Source organism: Oncorhynchus mykiss, chromosome 11, assembly GCF_057628025.1.
Source record: "Oncorhynchus mykiss isolate SJ-2025 chromosome 11, ASM5762802v1, whole genome shotgun sequence".
NCBI lineage: Eukaryota > Metazoa > Chordata > Actinopteri > Salmoniformes > Salmonidae > Oncorhynchus > Oncorhynchus mykiss.
The window spans coordinates 15,069,084-15,089,063 of NC_143032.1; the positions used below are offsets into that span (position 1 = coordinate 15,069,084).

At 43.6% G+C, this 19,980-nt stretch overlaps 1 long non-coding RNA gene across 4 annotated transcripts in view; it reads left to right on the plus strand.

Moving 5' to 3' along the window:
- The first annotated feature begins 9,506 nt into the window (after window positions 1–9,506).
- Window positions 9,507–19,980, plus strand: part of LOC118937318 (uncharacterized) — a 61,540-nt gene continuing 51,066 nt past the window's right edge. For 2 of the 4 annotated variants that reach the window (XR_016484385.1, XR_016484386.1), the window contains exons 1-2: window positions 9,507–9,857; window positions 10,226–10,287. This is a non-coding gene — a long non-coding RNA (uncharacterized LOC118937318). Of the gene's footprint in view, window positions 9,858–10,225; window positions 10,288–17,252; window positions 18,943–19,980 lie in introns of those variants that run through there. The other 2 variants (XR_016484387.1, XR_016484388.1) reach the window with 2 other exon arrangements.

Here is a 19,980-nt window from a genome sequence, read left to right on the forward strand (position 1 = left end):
CTTGGTAATACTTGCACAGTTCACCAGAACTGTAATTTATGAGAGAGAAAGAGGGGAGAAATCTGCAGCGGATTGAGTGCCAGAATAGATTTAGAATTCATATAGTTTAATGAGGTTTGGATTCACCGCTGTGGATGCTCTGATGCTGACTGAAATACATTACCCAGTCGTACTTAGACTGTGTGTTTGTGTGTGTGTGTATTTGATAAAGTTGAGGGAAAGTACAAAAAAGTTGGAGCTGGCACAATCCCTTCATGTATTGGTGCATAATATGTTAACTATCTGAATGAACATCATGTTTTGACCATGCTTCATTTAGTCACTGTCCATTCTAGCTTTTTTATTTCCCACTATCAAAGGCCTTGCACCATGTACAGGTTCCTGTTCCCTTTGAGGAGCTGGAGACAAAGGCAGGAGGGTCTCTCGTCTCTGAACATGAACACTTGGTGGGTCTTGGACAGACGTCTTGGGTTCACACTAAAATAATCAGCCCCAGTGCCCACCTCGTGCCAGAGAATTAGCCTGGGAAATTCACCAAAATGGGGGAACAGCTTGGTAACAGAAGGGTGAAAAGGGCTGTGTGTGTCCCCGTGTGCGTGTGTGTGTCCCCGTGTGCGTGTGTGTGTCCCCGTGTGCGTGTGTGTGCGTGCCAACCCAACAGTGCATGTCTGTGTGTGTGTGTGTGAGTGTGTGTGCTCTACAAGCTAATTCCATAGCAAACAGGGGAAAGCTCCTCCTAAGTAACTCAGCTCTAGTGTGTTGTGGCCCTGCTGGCCTCTCTTCTGTGGCTTCCATCATGGCTGCCACAGACCCTCTTCACATAGCTGCAGGTTTGGTCTCCCTCTCCCTCCCATCAGACATGCTCAATGGATTATAGAGAATATGGCATGGTGCAATTAATAAGGCCCCATTCATTTAGAGGTAATTTTACCTTTACATTTAGCATTGGCAAATATAGAAACCCAGTAACCTTTTCACATTTCAGTTTATTCATGGATCTCCTTTCACCCTAAAAAGTCAATCTCGGTTAGTCAGTTTAAATTCATTTAAATTCAGATTAATCTTTCTTTCCCCCGTATCATAGACCACAGGCAAGCTAAAACATCCCTGCATTACCATAGTCATGTCAAAGAACAGAGCTGGGTAGTGTGTATAGAGATCTGCAGTATGTTGGCGTGGTCTGGCATGCTGCAGGCTGGGTTTGGTTGGAGCTCACTGAGGTTAATGTTACCGCTGTTTCCTGGGTGACACCTTCAGTCTGTGACAAGGCCGTGAGGAGAGGGCCTGACGTTACTGGCTCTAAACACTGACTCCCCACTGCTCTGTGGCTTGGGCCCGGTTCAGGTGAAGGGCTGGCTGCTCAGTTCAGTACAGAACACGCCCTGCAGGCCCAGTTGACCTTCTTTTAGGAGCGATTGTTTGTATGTTTGGGGAGAAGGAGCGTGTGTTGAAACTGTAACCTACTACATGGTCGTTCTGTAAAGGGCCAGTCTAGACTTTCACTGTGATATTGTTGTAATGAGTCGGATGCACATGTTGAAGTAGACTTTAGATGGGAGATTTAGTTAGAGAGACATCATCACACACTATGTTATTCCCTTGAAAATGCATTTGTTTTTTTGGGATATGTATTTTCCTTTTTGACTTAACTACGTTTTTAACATTTTAAATAGTTGGCTGTACCATTGGTCAGTCTGTGTTCTTGGTCAGCTGACCGGTTGACCGTGGCGATGATCTGATGGCGATGCGTAAGTCTCTGCCATGCCCTAAGCCTTATCTGTGAGCACCACAGGCCGGCTGGCGTACAGTATGTCAGTGTGTTGCACGGGGATGGAGCCGGACATGCGGGCTCACGCTCTCACTACGCCGGCTGTTGTCCTCAAACTGCAGCACATTGCCACGTCGCCCCAGGACAGAGAATCAGGGACAGCAAAGGACAATGACATGCATAGGGAGCACAGTGCTGCTCAGTGTCCGTGTGCCATAGGTATGCTATGTTTTCCTGTATGTCTGCATGTCTTCATGCTGTATTTGTAAGCCCTCTGTCCAATGAACTGGATCTTTGTGCAAAAAGAAGAATATCCAATGAACTGTTGGTTTTCTAGCACGCACTGGAAGTTACTGTTGACCATGCTTTACGAAAACATCGCTTTTTTCTTTTTCTTTACAATAACAGCCTTTTTTAACCAAATCCCTGTGGCTTTCTAGTCGTGGTGCCGTTGTCAGCAATGCATCTGATACAGTTATGAGCACCCAAAGGTATAAATGATGCGTAGGAAGGAGTGTTGCTTCATTCATTGTTTCAGCTATGTGCTTGAATAGTGCATCTTCTCTGAGTGAATCCAAACATTAGATTGGATGTAATGGAGAGAAATGAAGCTGTGCTCCAGACTGTTAAACCCTCCTGCATAAAAGAGTGCTCCGCAACGCTCGCTGTTAATCTGCGATCAACTCGGAAATCATCTCTCATGAAGAGCTTACTAAACACTCATTTACGCTGTAAATGCTCCAATGAATTACCCATTCAAATAAAGAAGTGGATTATTCTCTGAGAAATCAGGCTTTTTGACAATCAGCCATACTGCATGGTGTAGGACGGAGAGAGTTCTAGAGGAGTACCAAAGACATGCAGAGACCTGAACATGTCAGTGTTCACGTATCCTGAACCTACTCTGTAACCTCCCGGTCATCCAGTGCATATGTCAGGGAAAGGGACAACAGATTTCTGCCAGAGTCTCATACCAGGCTGAATCTGTTACCATTAGACACACGCATGAACAGACATTTGCGCACTCTGTTCTACATTTTCAGACATATTTTATTGTGATTTTTTTAAATGAAATGTAGTGTGTTTTTACATTTTATTTTTATTTTTAATTTTTTACAAAAAGTAGTGTAGCTAAAACCAGGATGAAGGCTATGTAATATTTCCCAATGTATTGAAAGTTACCAGATTGTTTTCAAACATTTTGTCTGAATTTTGAATTAATGTATACAAGATATTAATGAAATTGAAGAGCATGCTTTGAAAATGACAAAAATGCAGGCAGAGCGACAGAGACAGAACTGATCACTGACATGTCATGCCAACCCTCAGTGTTCCACAGAGCGTTTCCATGACAACATCACCAACACCCCATCCACTCCACCACTGAACATTCTGTCACGCACCGTATTTTTTCCATTATTCAGGCTCAAAACAAGGTGTGTTTTTTATGTGCATGTGTGTGTGTGTGTGTTTACACCATCATTAAGGGCCCTGAGTGGATCGTGTGTTAGTTTTTTTGACAAATTGTGCTGTGTGCGTGTGCTGTGTGTGTGAGTGTGTGTGTGTGTGTGAGTGTGTGTGTGTGTGCTGTGTGTGTGTGTGTGTGTGTGTGTGTGTGTGTGTGTGTGTGTGTGTGTGTGTGTGTGTGTGTGTGTGTGTGTGCTGTGTGTGTGTGCTGTGTGTGTGTGTGTGTGTGCTGTGTGTGTGTGTGCTGTGTATGCCATGACGGGGCCAGTGGCAGCTGAAGAAGAGGACTGTATTTGTGGATGAACAGCATGGCTACAGAGAGGAGAGGAGATCCTGGGGGAGGCCTAATGGTTCCACTCCTTCCTGCGCAGAGATAAAGACTCCTAATAAGCGTGTATGCTCACCATCTGGCCCTGTGCATGTGGTCCTTATGGAGGCGAAAGCAGCGCAATCTGTAAACGATCAGGAGCCATAGCGCTCCCCCTAGAGAGGCCGCCATGCAATCAAGGTGACAGATGGCAGCGCCTCTCTGCTGTGGCCTCATGGAGAAGATCAAAATCACCTTCAATAAACTCTGACTGGAATGGGCACGGGCACGGGCACGGACTCCCTCAAAAAGTCACTTTGTCAGTCAAACTGTGGCAGCTTGCTGAAACAGGGGACACACACAGCGGCCCGTCCGACTGGCCAGCCGACCGCCTGATTTCCATATTTTCCGTCTGACTGGTCCTGAACTGTGATCTTTCTCCAGTAGACCTCTCGGCGCATGAGGTGGTGGTGCTGTGGGCGAGGAGGCTGCCAGGCCGAGCTCCGTTATTGGGGGGAATTGGGAACATGATGCTGTTAATAATATAGGGCAAAAGGAGTGGATGGCAGTGGGGACACGCAGGTGGTTATGAGGGTCGGGGACCCCTTTAGAATTTAGAATGACATGGCAAGGACATGAGAGGGGACTCTCTCTTTCCCCTCTCTCCTCCCTCTCTGTCTCTTTCTCTCCACCCACTCTGTCTCTCTCTTAATAGACATTCTAAAGCCAACCCCTTAATGACAGATTTACTGATTGTCAATGAAATACAGAATCTCTCTCAGATCTACACCCATAGATATACATACTGTCTACACCAAATGATAGAGCAGCATTGTCCCTGCCTCCGCATTGTTTCCTAGTCTGTTTCCTGTCTGTGTCCTGTCTGTTTCTGGTTCTATTTCCTGTCTGTTTCCTGTCTGTTTCCATGTCTATTTCCATGTCTGTTTCCATGTCTGTTTCCATGTCTGTTTCCGATCTGTTTCCATGTCTGTTTCCATGTCTGTTTCCTGTCTGTTTCCATGTCTGTTTCCATGTCTGTTTCCATGTCTGTTTCCGGTCTGTTTCCATGTATGTTTCCATGTATGTTTCCTATCTGTTTCCATGTCTGTTTCCATGTCTGTTTCCTGTCTGTTTCCATGTCTGTTTCCATGTCTGTTTCCATGTCTGTTTCCGATCTGTTTCCATGTCTGTTTCCATGTCTGTTTCCTGTCTGTTTCCATGTCTGTTTCTATGTCTGTTTCCATGTCTGTTTCCATGTCTGTTTCCTGTCTGTTTCCATGTCTGTTTCCTGTCTGTTTCCATGTCTGTTTCCATGTCTGTTTCCATGTCTGTTTCCATGTCTGTTTCCGATCTGTTTCCATGTCTGTTTCCATGTCGGTTTCCATGTCTGTTTCCATGTCTGTTTCCATGTCTGTTTCCTGTCTGTTTCCATGTCTGTTTCCATGTCTGTTTCCATGTCTGTTTCCGATCTGTTTCCATGTCTGTTTCCATGTCTGTTTCCTGTCTGTTTCCATGTCTGTTTCTATGTCTGTTTCCATGTCTGTTTCCATGTCTGTTTCCTGTCTGTTTCCATGTCTGTTTCCATGTCTGTTTCCTGTCTGTTTCCATGTCTGTTTCCATGTCTGTTTCCATGTCTGTTTCCATGTCTGTTTCCAATCTGTTTCCATGTCTGTTTCCATGTCTGTTTCCATGTCTGTTTCCATGTCTGTTTCCTGTCTGTTTCCATGTCTGTTTCCATGTCTGTTTCCTGTCTGTTTCCATGTCTGTTTCCATGTCTGTTTCCATGTCTGTTTCCATGTCTGTTTCCAATCTGTTTCCATGTCTGTTTCCATGTCGGTTTCCATGTCTGTTTCCATGTCTGTTTCCATGTCTGTTTCCAATCTGTTTCCATGTCTGTTTCCATGTCTGTTTCCATGTCTGTTTCCTGTCTGTTTCCATGTCTGTTTCCATGTCGGTTTCCATGTCTGTTTCCATGTCTGTTTCCATGTCTGTGTATGTGTCTGCTGAGCATGATGGAGACAGCATTGCTGGGCAACGCTATTTCACACATCCCCTTCATCTGAGCCACAGTCTGTCTGTCAGTCTGTCTGTCTGTCTGTGATGTGAGAAAAACAGGCTGACTCTCCAAGCTTTTTTGCTCCAGTGCAAAAGTTCAACATTGAAACACCATCTGTTCAATAGGACTAATCTAGGCAGGAGAGAACCAAGTCCAAGGCTTCCTTGATTATGAGGCTTTCTTGTCTTTGGACTTTCTGCCATTAGCTTGGACTTCCTGCCATAAGCTTGGACTTGAAACCAAGGTAGTGTAGATTGAGAGAATATTTATTTCAATGTTTGATTATATAATGAGAACAATATGAGACAAGTATTGTGTTTTAGTTAGAGTGATTATCTGAGGAAACAAACCTGAATTTTAATTGTAGTTGAGAGTAGTACCACTTTATCTATTTAATGTGATCACTGCATGCAGCTGGAGGTAAAAGGAGCATATCTTTAGCACTTTTATTGCATATGTCTGAATTTAAAAGCCCTTGATAGTGGACACTTTGAACACAGCCAACCCCTCAACCAGAGGTGGCTTCTTCAGTCTCCAATCAAAAGAGTGCTATAGGTACAGTACTTACACTAGAGAGAAATCCTTTGTCCTCTCTTTTCCCCTCCACTCCCCCCACCCCTCAACCTTAAGCACTCACTTAGTTAATTGCTGCACTTATTTGATTAATTGTACAAATTCCATTGTACTCTCTCTCCCCACTCGTTCAATGTCTCCCTTTCCTCCCCCCTTTCTCAGTCTCTCTTTCTTTCTTCCCTCTTTGTATCTCTCTCTTTCTCTTTATCGCTCTCTCTCTCACTCTCTGTACCTCTATGTTTTATTGGGGTGTCCTGAAGAACTCTTAATCATCCACTTTTACATTTTACGAATGTTAAATATGTGCACTTCAGCTAATAATTAGATCAATTACACTAATTAATATTAAGTTTCAAGTTTTAATGTCACTTGCACATTTACAGTAAAATGCGTTTCTTGAAATCTTTAAACACAACAATGCAGCAATCAATATCAAAGAAGTACTAAAATTAATTAGAAGGTAGATCAAAAACACACGAGCAATAAAGATAAGAAATCAGAAGAACGTGAGAAGTCAGTAAGCTGTATACAGAGTCAGTCAGTTCCAGTACCATGTTTACAATGTCCAGGAATACTGTGGAGTGATAGAGATACACACTGTAGGCATCGAGGTATGGTGACAGAGTAGTAGCAGGTATGATGATTGTATGTGAGTGTGTGCGCGTGCATGTTATGTGTGTGTTGGAGTGTCAGTGTGCGTGAGTAGGGTCCTGTGAGTGTACATAGAGATGTATATAAAACACAAGGGTCAACTCAGATAGTTTGTGTAGCCATTTTGTCATCTATTTAGCAGTCATATGGCTTGGGGACTTGATGCACTGTTACCGCTTCCTGTGCTGAAGCAGGGAGAACATTCTATGGCTTGGGTGGCCCCTTCCATTTCCTGTAGTCCACAATCAGCTCCTTGGTCTTACTGATGTTGAGGGAGATGTTTTTTCCTGGCACCACACTGTTGGGGTTGGGGTTGAGGGGGTTGAGATTGGTGTGGTCAGGGCTCTGTGCAGGCCAGTCACGTTCTTCCACACCAATCTTCACCAAACCATTTCTGTATGGACCTCACTTTGTACACGGAGGCATTGTCATGCTGAAACAGGAAAAGGCCTTCACCAAACTGTTGGCACAAAGTTGGAAGCACAGAATGTCATTGTATGCTGTAGCATTAAAACCCCAGACCATTATTCCAAACCTTACAGTTGGCACCATGAATTCGGGCAGGTAGCATTCTCCTGTAATCCACCAAACCCAGATTTGTCTGTCGATCTGCCAGATGGTGAAATGTGATTTATCACACCAGAGAACGGGTTTCCACTGCTGAGTCCAATGGTGGCAAGCTTTACACAACTCCAGGTGACGCTTGGCAATGCGCATGATGATCTTAGGCTTGAAAGTTACTGAGCTCTTCAATAAGGCCATTCTACTGCCAATGTTTGTCTAAGGAGATTGCATGGCTGTGTCAGCAACGGGTGTGGCTGAATAAGCTGAATCCACTAATTAGAAGGGGTGTCCACATATTTTTTAATATATAGTGTATATGTCACGCCTGCTCCCACTCTCCCCATCGGTTCTCGAGGGCGCCAGGCTGCCCTGCATTACGCACTCCTGCCACCATCATTACGCACACCTGCTTCCCTCGCGTATCATCGATTCATTGCACTCACCTGGACTCCACCTGTGTTATTTCCTCCCCTTTATCTGTCTGTTCCCCAGCTCTGTTCCCTGATTCAGCATTAATTGTCGTATGTCTTTGTATTACCCGGTTCTGACACTGTTCCTGTCCTGTTCCATGTCTGTGTAAATAAAATGTTCACTCTCCATACCTGCTTCTCATCTCCAGCGTCGGTTCTTACAGTATATATATTTTATTTTTATTAGCCACATGTTTTCAACTATGCTTTGATGTTTCACAAAAGTTCTGAACCTGTCTATTTTCATGGTTTCTTCAGATTGTAAATTAAAGAACGTTTTTTTGCTGCGAGTATCATTAATGGATTGACTATGACTTTCAGATCACCCAGAAGTGCTATTTGCAGAGTTAACTCCAGGTAAATGTTGTCCTTCTTCAGCCTTTCATGAAGCTGTGGCCAAAAACAAGCTACGTATGGACAGTACCAAAACAAATTATCTAATGATTCTGTCTCTTCACAGCAAAATCTGCAGAGCTGGGAAGGTTGTATCCCCCATATATATATCATTCTATTGGTTGCAAGAATGTTGAATAATAATGTCATCAGCAAACTTGATGATTGTTTTGGAGTCGTACATGGCCACGCAGTCGTGGGTGAACAGGGAGTACAGGAGTTTAATTAAAAACACTGGGAAGTGGTCGTGGACTCTGGATTTGTTATCCATAGTGTGGGCAGCTTGAGGTCTTTGTGACTTGAGTCTTTAATCTGTTCCCACTAATCCATGTGGCTTTACTCGGTAAGCCCTTTTCATAATGTTTGTCATTGTTGTAGAGCACCCTTGCTTTCCTTTGTTTGCTGTAGCGCATAGGCCCACCTGAACTCCCACCACAGATATCTTATTCATTTTTATCAGTAGTAACAATCAATTCTTTCTAGTGCTAGTACAATTCAATATAGCCCACAATCTCAGTAGCCGATGTAATTTGTAACTAAAATGCTGAAAACATATTGTTCGTATCTGCGATTTCGGTTAAAATTAAGAGGTGCTGCTTTCATAATCACAAAACAATTAGCGGGTGACCCAGCTAGGATATTTGGTATCTTGGAAGTTGTGGGAGCATACATTTTTGGTTTCCCATTGGTTCTGGTGTATTTCATTTCAGTGTATTCAAACAGACCCCATTTCAAAGGATCATTCATTAAGATCAGGTGTGGCCATTTAGTGGAAAAGGCCAACACACCTGAACACACTTATCAAGATAGAACTTAGAAACTTTGCTGAGAGTTACTTGTGGTATTTATAGAAACTTTTCTTAATTAACCTCTTAGAGCTCTAGGGGCGCTATTTCATTTTTGGATAAAAAACGTTCCCGTTTTAAGCGCGATATTTTGTCACGAAAAGATGCTCGACTATGCATATTCTTCCACAGTTTTGGAAAGAAAACACTCTGAAGTTTCAGAATCTGCAAAGATTTTGTCTGTAAGTGCCCCAGAACTCATTCTACAGGCGAAACCAAGATGATGCATCACCCAGGAATTAGCAGAATTTCTGAAGCTCTGTTTTCCATTCTCTCCTTATATGGCTGTGTTTGCGCAAGGAATGAGCCTACACTTTCTGTCGTTCGCCCAAGGTCTTAGCAGCATTGTGACGTATTTGTAGGCATATCATTGGAAGATTGGCCATAAGAGACTACATTTTCCAGAGGTCCTCCCGGTGTCCTTTGTCTAAATTTGTGCGTAATCTTCAGGTGCGGGCATTTTCTCCTGGGATTCAGGAGAGAAAGCATGTGTCCAAGAACGATGTATCAATGAAGAGATATGTGAAAAACACCTTGAGGATTGATTCTAAACAACGTTTGCCATGTTTTCAGTCGATATTATGGAGTTAATTTGGAAAAAAGTTTGCGTTTTGAGGACTGAATTTATGGATTTTTTTTGGTAGCCAAATGTGATGTATAAAACGGAGCTATTTCTAATACACAAGGAATCTTTTTGGAAAAACTGAGCATCTGCTATCTAACTGAGAGTATCCTCATTGAAAACATCAGAAGTTCTTCAAAGGTAAATGATTTTATTTGAAGGCTTTTATGTTTTTGTTAATGTTGCGTGCTGGATGCTAACGCTAATGCTAACGCTAAATGCTAACGCGAAATGCTAACTCTAGCTAGCTACTTTTACACAAATGATTGTTTTCCTATGGTTGAGAAGCATATTTTGAAAATCTGAGATGACAGTGTTGTTTACAAAAGGCTAAGCTTGAGAGATGGCATATTTATTTCATTTCATTTGCGATTTTCATAAATAGTTAACGTTGTGTTATGCTAATGAGCTTGCTGATAGATTTACACAATCCTGGATACAGGGGTTTTTTCATAGCTAAACGTGACGCAGAAAACGGAGCGATTTGTCCTAAACAAATAATCTTTCAGGAAAAACTGAACATTTGCTATCTGAGAGTCTCCTCATTGAAAACATCTGAAGTTCTTCAAAGGTAAATTATTTTTTTGAATGCTTTTCTGTTTTTTGTGTAAATGTTGCCAGCTGAATGCTAATGCTAAATGCTACGTTAGCCATCAATACTGTTACACAAATGCTTGTTTTGCAATGGTTGAGAAGCATATTTTGAAAATCTGAGATGACAGTGTTGTTAACAAAAGGCTAAGCTTGAGAGCTAGCATATTTATTTCATTTCATTTGCGATTTTCATGAATAGTTAACGTTGCGTTATGGTAATGAGCTTGAGTCTGTATTCACGAACCCGGATCCGGGATGGGGAGATCAGAAAGGTTAACATTCTGAGCACGGAATGTATTTAAAAAAAAGAAGTTCTTAGAATGTTCTCTGAACGTTTCATCAATGTTTGGTTTGTTTTTCTATGGAAAGTTTTAATGTTTTCAGAACAATTTGAGGACGTGACTTTAAATAGAACCACAAGGAAACCTGTAGGAAACGTTATGCTGAAGTACTGATATTCCCACAGAATAACGTTGTTAACATTCTTGGAACAATTTCAGAACATTCCCAATGTCAAACTGGTTGGATAATGTCCCTCGAACATTAACATTATCAACATTGAAATGAAATGTAACCATGTTTGAACTTTTAGGAAACGTTCTGTTTACGTAATGAAATACCAAAAAAATTAAGTTTTTTTGTCAAGTTTCTTAATAAATGCGATGAGAATGTTCTAAAGCCAAGCAACTCTCCTGCACCATTTCCAGAACGTTGTGGGAAGGTTGTATGCTAAATAACCTTAGGACAACTACAGTCTCACCAAACATATGGTTCTCAGAATATTATGTGCTAGCTGGGGAGTTTCTTGCTTGGTCATGGCATGGTGGAGAGTGGAAAGAAGGGTGTCAGAGTGTCATAGTCTACACTCTCACCCCAGATGGAAATGCAAAATTACAGTCTGGTAGGCTAAACAAAGTTTGAGTAGGTTGGCCATTTCATGCTTGACCATTGACCTTTATGGCCTCATCATTGGTTCATATTTTACTGATTCACTCAATTGACCTCAATGGAACAAGATGCAGTTTGTCATTCTGTAAAAGTTATTTCTACTACATCTAACTTAGAGCTGTTGTCAGATGTATTATTTATCCATATGACATGCATGAAAGCGGCCAGTGTTGAATGCATTTGCTTTACACAATAGTCTGATTTCGACACACTTGTCATATTTGTAATGTAGTACTTAATGCACACAGCATCACACAGTCAATTATATTAAGGGGTTCTTATGTTGTACGGTTCAGCTGTCGTTGTTACAGATGAAACTGTCAGGCCGAACACATCTTACATATCAGAGCACTTTGATGCTCACTGATAAGTCTGTTGATTACTCCCCCTGTATAAATAAAACAGCACACAAATCTAACAGCTGTCGCTATTGTTGGTAATAGATTAGATGGGAAGTTGGGGGATATTCTTTTCCTTGTACATTGAAAGGTCACAGCTGAGAGCTGAAGGTCGTCTTCAAACATGAAAGATACCTCTCAGACCTGAAATACTCCCTATACCAGTTAATGAAGATAGAATGTGACTATGAGAACAGTTCTGAAAAGGAAAACACACCAAGGCGATTGGTCTGATCCTGACTAGTAATATTTGTCTTTGGGGGTTTGTCTGTCTGTGTGATTGTGTTAAATCATATTGATTCATGAAGGAGCCTCAGACTGGTTTGTCAGATGAGCCTTTTAATTTCAGCCTCTCTGATGGATACCAGTAATTTATGCTGATTAGAAATAAAGCATCATATTTTCCTTTATCCCCCCTCTTTCGAACGGGGAAGATCTTTCCGGAAGGGTAGAGAGGAGAGCAGTTGATTAGTTGTAATGTGACCGCAGAGCCCCACGGGCTGAAATTTATGTCCATCATTTGAACTGTGGCTACATGTGCTGTATACATCAGGTTGGTTAATGAAATTTGTCGCCAGGAGGAACTCAGAGGCTGCTGCCTCTCTCAGCTTTGACACTTAATTGTGTGATGCACCAGAAAAACCTTTCTAACCTCCGCTCAACTTTCAGCTAATGTTCATGTTGTTTAAGCCCACATCACAATGTCCATGAGAAGGTGGAAAGTTTTAAGTTCCTCGGCTTACACATCACAGACAAATTGAAATGGTCCACCTCCACAGATAGTGTGGTGAAGAAGGCGCAACAACCTCAGGAGGTTGAAGAAATGTGGCTTATCACCCAAAACCCTGACAAACGTATACAGATGCTCAATCGAGAGTATCCCGTCGGGCTGTATCATAGCCTGGTACGGCAACTGCACCGCCCTCAACCGCAAGGCTCTCCAGAGGGTGGTGCGGTCTGCACAACGCATCACCAGAGGCAAACTACCTGCCATCCATGACACCTACAGCACCTGATGTCACAAGAAAGCCAAAAAGATAATCAAGAACAACAACCTCCCGACAACCTGTTCCCACCACTACCATCCAGAAGGCGAGGTCAGTACATGTGCATCAAAGCTGGGACCGAGAGACTGAAAAACAGCTTCTATCTCAAGGCCATCAGACTGCTAAACAACAATCACTAACTCAGAGGCTGCTGCCAACATTGAGACCCAATCACTAACTCAGAGGCTGCTGCCTACATTGAGACCCAATCACTGGCCACTTTAATAAATGGATCACTAGTCACTTTAAACAATGCCACTATAATAGTCGTTACATATCTTACATTACTCATATCATATGTACAGGTATATACTCTATTTTACACCATCTATTGCACCTTGCCTATGCTGCTCGGCCATCGCTCATTCATATATTTACATGTACATATTCTCATTCACCCCGTTAGATGTGTGTGTATTAGGTAGTCGTTGGGGAATTGTTAGATTACTTGTTAGATATTACTGCACTGTCAGAATTAGAAGCACAAGCATTTCGCTACAATCGCATTAACATCTGCTAACCATGTGTATGTGACCAATACAATTTGATTTGATGTACAAATACTGTGTGCTCTTGAATTAGAAAGTTGTGCTGACTTTATTCTGTTCCTCTGAAAGGATTTAATTTCACTGCCAAGCTATGGAAAGGGATACCTAGTCAGTTGCACAACTGAATGCATTCAACCAAAATGTGTCTGCTGCTTTTAACCCAACCCCCTCTGCTGCCTTAATCGACATCATCGGCACCTGTGAAGAAGTTGTTGGGGATTTCCACCTTGCCGGTTTGGGGATTGGATCCAGTGACCTTTTGGCTACTGGCCCAACACTCTAAACGGCTAGACTACCTGCTGCCCCATTCTGAGAACCATATGTTTCTTAAAGCTTGGTGAGAGTGTGGTTGTTCTATGGTTATTTTGCATACAACCATTCTGGGAATGGTGCAGGATAGTTGCTTGGCTTTGGAAAATTCTCAGCACATTTAACGAACTTGACAAAAAAAATCAGAATGTTTCCTTAAAGTTCAGACATGGTTACATTTAGTTTCAATTTTGGTAATGTTCTAGGATTGTTCTCCAACTGGTTTGACATTGGGAATGTTCTCAAATAGTTCAGAGAATGTTAAGAAACAACATTATTCTGTGGAAATTTCAGTACTTCTGTATAACGTTTTCTGCAGCTTTCTCCTGTTTAATTTTAAGTCATATTCTCAGAACATTAAGAAAACTTTCCATAAAAACCACAAGAAAGCATTAGTAATGTTCAAAGAACAATGTAAGAACATATACATTCTGTTCTCAGTGTCAACAAAACTATCTCACTAATTGGCCACACATGATCTTAATGAGTGCCTGTTTCCTTTGAAATGGAGACTGTTTGAATAGACTAAAATTAACAGCTTTGTATGAGTAAAAAATAACTTAAACATGGCATGTTGCTCCATCCTGGTGGACTAATTCCACAGCCAGCAAACAAAAGATCTGTTGGGTATGCTAGTTTTGTATTGTTTAGGGTTTTTGTATGTCTAGGGGTTTAGTAGGTCTAGGTATTTGTATGTCTATGGTGGCCTGATATGGTTCCCAATCAGAGGCAGCTGTTTATCGTTGTCTCTGATTGGGGATAATATTTAGGTAGCCATTTACCTTTTGTGTTGGTGGGTTCTTATTCTATGTGTAGTTGCCTGTCTGCACTATTCGTATTAGCTTCACGTTTCATTTGTTTTGTTGTTTTGTTAGTTTGTTCAGTGTTCTTTCTTTATTAAAAGAAGAATTTACGCATACCACACTGCACCTTGGTCTCCTCCTTACAACAAACGTGACAAGATCATAGGTTCAAATCGCACTGATGCTGTGACGCAATAAAAGAGAAATGTGTGTCACACCCTGATCTGTTTGACCTATCTTTGTGATTGTCTACACCCCCCTCCAGGTGTTGCCCATCTTCCACATTATCCCCTGTGTATTTATACCTGTGTTGTCTGTTGCCAGTTTGTTTTGTTTCGTCAAGCCTACTAACGTTTTTCCCTCTGCTCCTGTCTCCCGATTGTTCCTGTTTTCTAGTTTTCTGGGTGACCTTTTCTGCCTGCCCTGTCCCTGAGCCTGCCTGCCGCCCTGTACCTTTGCCCCACCTATTTGGATTACTGACCCCTGCTTGCCCTTGACCTGTCTTTTGCCTGCCCAGTTGGGTTAATAAACTGTTGTTACTTTGACGTTGTCTGCATCTGGGTCTTACCTGAAATGTGATAGAACGAACTGGTAACCCCACAGCCCCTCAGTAACTCAGCTGTTAGCAGCGCCATCTCATCAGTCACTACACCTTCTCGGGAGTCCTGCTTACCTCGCCAGAATGCTTCAAAGGAGAGCCGAACACCTGTCAGGCATTTCTAGCTCAGTGTGCCCTCATATTCGAGCTTCAGCCCTCCTTCTCCTAGGATCTCTCCAAGATAGCCTACCTTATCACGCTGATGTCCGGGAGGGCTCTCACCTGGGCTACTACTGTATGGGAACATTTGCGTTAGTCTGGAGGGGTTCGTGGGAGAAGTGAAGAAGGTTTTTGATGCCCCGTTCTCCGGGAGAGAAGCTGCCCGGGAGCTAATCCAGCTTCGGCAGGACTCCCGCAGTGTGGCAGACTATGCAGTGGATTTCCACACGTTGGCAGCGGAGATTGTTTGGAATCAAGAAGCACTGTTCGATATGTTCCTGCACGCCGTCTTGGAAGAGGTCAAGGATGAGCTTGCAGCTCAGGATTTCCCTACGGATCTCGATTCCCTCATCGCATTGACCATCCGTATCGATGGGTGATTATGGGAACGATGGAGGGAGAGGACATTTGATTTTGCTCGCACGTCCAGGGATTCCACCTTGCCTCATCCCGGAAGTCCCCAACAGTCCCGTTGATGAGGGAACCTGAGGCTTTCTGACCACCCCTGAGAGTCGCCGAAGACAGCTGAGTCACTGCATCCTGAGCCTATGCAACTAGGCAGAGCTGGGCTGTCGCCAGCGGAATGGCAATACAAGATCAACACGCAGAGTTGTCTGTATTGCGCGACTCTTGGTAATTTTGTGTCCTCTTGTCCTTTAAAAGACCAGGCTCACGGGTAGGAGCGAGTACTCTGGTGGGCCATATGGAGAACTTTTCTGCTTCCCTTGCTCACACACTTTTTCATGCCATTCTGCTGTCAGGAAACCAGTTTAAACTCTCCGGGTCCTCATTGACTCTGGGGCTGATGTAAGCTTTTTGGACGCTACCCTGGGTTCCGAGCTGAACATCCCCACTCAGCCCCTCTCCATTCCCATGGATGTTAGAGCACTTGACAGGCTCTCTATAGGCCTGGTCACTCATAATACCACTCCAATCAACCTACGGCTGCCATCATTGGCTGTAGTCCGTTCTGCCACACCCATTGTCTGAAGTCAGCGCAACCTGCCCCGGGACATCTTCCTGGGGGCTTGGAAGGTGTCTCAGACCTCTCCGCCATCCCCGCAGAGTACCAGGACCTACGGGAGTTGTTCTGCAAGGCCCAGCAACTTCACACCGTCCCTATGACTGCGGGATTGACCCTAACACCACGCCACCCGAGGGATGTTGGTACTCTCTGTCGGGACCGGAGACCAAGGCTATGGAGACCTACATGCGGGACTCCCTAGCTGCAGGATTTATCCATACCCTCTTCCTCTCCCTCTGGCACAGGGTTCTTTTTCGTGGAGAAAGCCTTCTGTAGAATCAGCTGTTTGTGAAGGTGGAGAAGTGCGAGTTCCATCGCTCCAACATCCCCTTTCTGGGTTACATCATCTCTGCTGGGAGTATGCAGATGGATCCCGGGAAGGGGAAAGTGGTGGAGGATTGGCCTCAGTATACGTCCAGGGTGCAGCTCCAACATTTCCTGGGGTTTGTCAACTTTTATCGCAGTTTTATACCTTTATACCTTTCTAGCGCAGGGGTTCCGCTGGAACACCTCGACAACATTTAGCTGAAAAGGCAGCGCGCAAAATTCAAAAATATTTTCAAGTCCAATACAGCAAATGAAAGATAAACATCTTGTTAATCTACCCATCGTGTCCAATTTAAAAAATGCTTTACAGCTAAAGCACAACATATGATTATTTTAGATCACCGCCAAGTCAAAAAAAACACACAGCCATTTTCCAGCAAAAGATAGGAGTCACAAAAAGCAGAAATATAGATAAAATTAATCACTAACCTTTGATGATCTTCATCAGATGACACTCATAGGACATCATGTTACACAATACATGTATGTTTTGTTCGATAATGTGCATATTTATATCCAAAAATATATATCTCAGTTTACATTGGCGCCTTACGTGCAGTAATGTTTTGATTCCAAAACATCCGGTGATTTTGCAGAAATACTCATAATATACATTGATAAAAGATACTAGTGTTATTCACAGAATTAAAGATAGACTTCTCCTTAATGCAACCGCTGTGTCAGATTTCAAAAAAACTTTATGGAAAAAGCATAATCTGAGAACGGCGCTCAGAACCCAAAACAGCCAGAGGAATAGCTGCCATTTTGGAATCAACAAAGTTAGAAACAACACCATAAATATTAACTTACCTTTGATGATCTTCATCAGAAGGCACTCCTATGAATCCCAGTTCGACAATAAATGACTGATTTGTTCCATAAAGTTCCATCATTTATGTACAAATAGCCACTTGTTGTTAGTGTGTTCAGCCCAGTAATCCATCTTCATGAGGCGCAAGCATTTCATCCAGACAAAAACTCGAAAAGTTCCATTACAGTCCTTTAGAAACATGTCAAACGATGTATGGAATCAATCATTAGGATGTTCTAAACATAAAACATCAATAATGTTCCAACCGGAGAATTCCTTTGTCTTCAGAAAAAGCACTGGAATGCGAGGTAACTCTGTCGGGAGCGCGCATCATGAGACCGAGGCACTATGCCAGACCACTGACTCAAACAGGTCTCATGAGCCCCTCCTTTATAGTAGAATCCTCATTCAAGTTTCAAAAGACGGTTGACATTTAGTGCCAGCCCTAGGAAGTGCAACCTCATCCATATCTCAATGTGTACTCGGGAGGCCAAGCTTTGAAAAACTACAAACCTCAGATGTCCCACTTCCTGGTTGGACTTTTCTCAGGTTTTCACCTGCCATATGAGTTATTTTATACTCACAGACATCATTCAAACAGTTTTAGAAAGTTCAGAGTGTTTTCTATCCAATGATACTAATAATATGCATATATTAGCATCTGGGACAGAGTCGGAGGCAGTTCACTCTGGGCATGCTATTCATCCAAAAGTTAAAATGCTGCCCCCTACCCCAAAAAGTGTAAAGCATCATGGCTTCCCCACTGTCTGCACTCACCTCTACCAAGGTTCCGTTCATGTGGTCCTCTGCCGCTGACCAGGCGTTCCAGGACCTCAAACACGGCTTCACCACTGCTCCTATCTTGGTTCATCCTGACCCTTCCCATCAGTTCGTGGTGGAGGCCGATGCTTCGGATGTCAGAGTGGGGGCTGTCCTGTCCCAATGTTCTGCTCTGGACCTTAAGTTGCATCCCTGCGCTTTCTTCTCCCACCGCCTCAATGCCTCAGAAAGGAACTACGATGTGGGGAATCGGGAGCTTCTCATGATGAAGATGGCATTGAAGGAATGGAGGCACGGGCCGGAAGGGTCAGAACATCCGTTCATTGTGTGGACCGACCACAAAAACCTGGAGTATCTCCGCACTGCCAAGCGCCTCAACTCCAGGCAAGCGAGATGGGCCCTGCTGTTTACCTGGTTCAACTTTTCCCTTCTTACCAGCTGGGGTCCAAGAACGTTAAGCCGGATGCCCTGTCTCGCCACTATAGCCCCACGGTTACCATCCCGGAGCCTGAGACCATCCTCCCCACCTCGTGCCTGGTGACGGCACTCAGCTGGGGTATAGAGAAACAGGGGGGGGAAAGATAACCGGATGTTTGTGTCTGACGGCGTCCGCTCCGCGGTCCTGGAGGGGGCCCAGACCTCCAGGCTTGCCTGCTCCCCTGACTCCCGTCGGACCCTGTCCTCCATGCGACAACACTTTTTGTGTTCTACTATGGTTCCGAATGTCGCCACTTTTGTCACTGCCTGCATGGTCTGTACTCAGAACAAGACTCCTCGGCAAGCTCCAACTGGTCTTCTTCATCCACTGCCTGTTCCTCCTCGAGACCACCTCCAGGTATCAACGACAAGCGGATCACCATCGGACCCCAGCTCCCCAGAAGGTATGGCTTTCCACCCGGGATCTGCCCTTCCGGGTGAACTACTCCAGAGTTAAACCAATTGCTCACAGCCCTTTGTCTCCTGTTTCCAGGGTGTGTGTCACACCCTAATCTGTTTCACCTGTCTTTGTGATTGTCTACACCCCCCTCCAGGTGTTGCCCATCTTCCACATTATCCCCTGTGTATTTATACCTGTGTTCTCTGTTTGTCTGTTGCCAGTTCGTTTTGTTTCGTCATGTCTACCAATGTTTTTCCCTCTGTTCCTGTCTCTCGATTGTTCCTGTTTTCTAGTTTTCCTGATGTTGCCTTTTCTGTCTTTTGCCAGCCCAGTTGGATTAATAAACTGTTACTTCAACATTGTCTGCATCTTACCTGAAACGTGATAATGTGTTTGCATGATTAATGCCTAAGGAAATAAATTTCCATGTGTCATATCTGTGCTTGCAGTTGAAAACTGTTAAACTAAGCTAGCAGTGTTGAAAGTATTGAAAGATTCAGTGAAAGTTTTAAGGTTATTTAAAAATATCTTAAAATATCCTTATAGAGCGTTAGTAAAACCTCCCTGTAAAACTTTCAAAGGACCAGAGTAAATCGTTCTCAGAACCTCCCTGCTACCTAAAAATAAACCTTCTCAGAACAGACAAAATGTTCACTTCTTTTCTCAGAATGTTTAAGAAACGTTCTGTTTTACTGGTCAGGAAACGTATGGCTTCGTTCCCACAACCAAAGCGAAACCAAAAACATATGTTCCCACAACTTTCAAGGAACCAAATGTGCTAGCTGGGGTGTGTGTGTGCCACTGATTGACAGGTGCCAGGGCTGAGATGGTTCCTGCTCTCCACTGTGAGTGAGATGTGGTGGGACAGAGAGATGGAGGGATGGGGGAAGGAGGGAGAGAGGGATGCATGAGAGAGTCTGCCCCGGATTCAGGGTTTGCTGCTCGCGACACACACCCATACCCCGTATTGTCTGCCAGCATCAGCAGATGACTGAGAAAGGAACTGCTCAACTTCAGACATGACCAGACAGCGTGTGTGTGT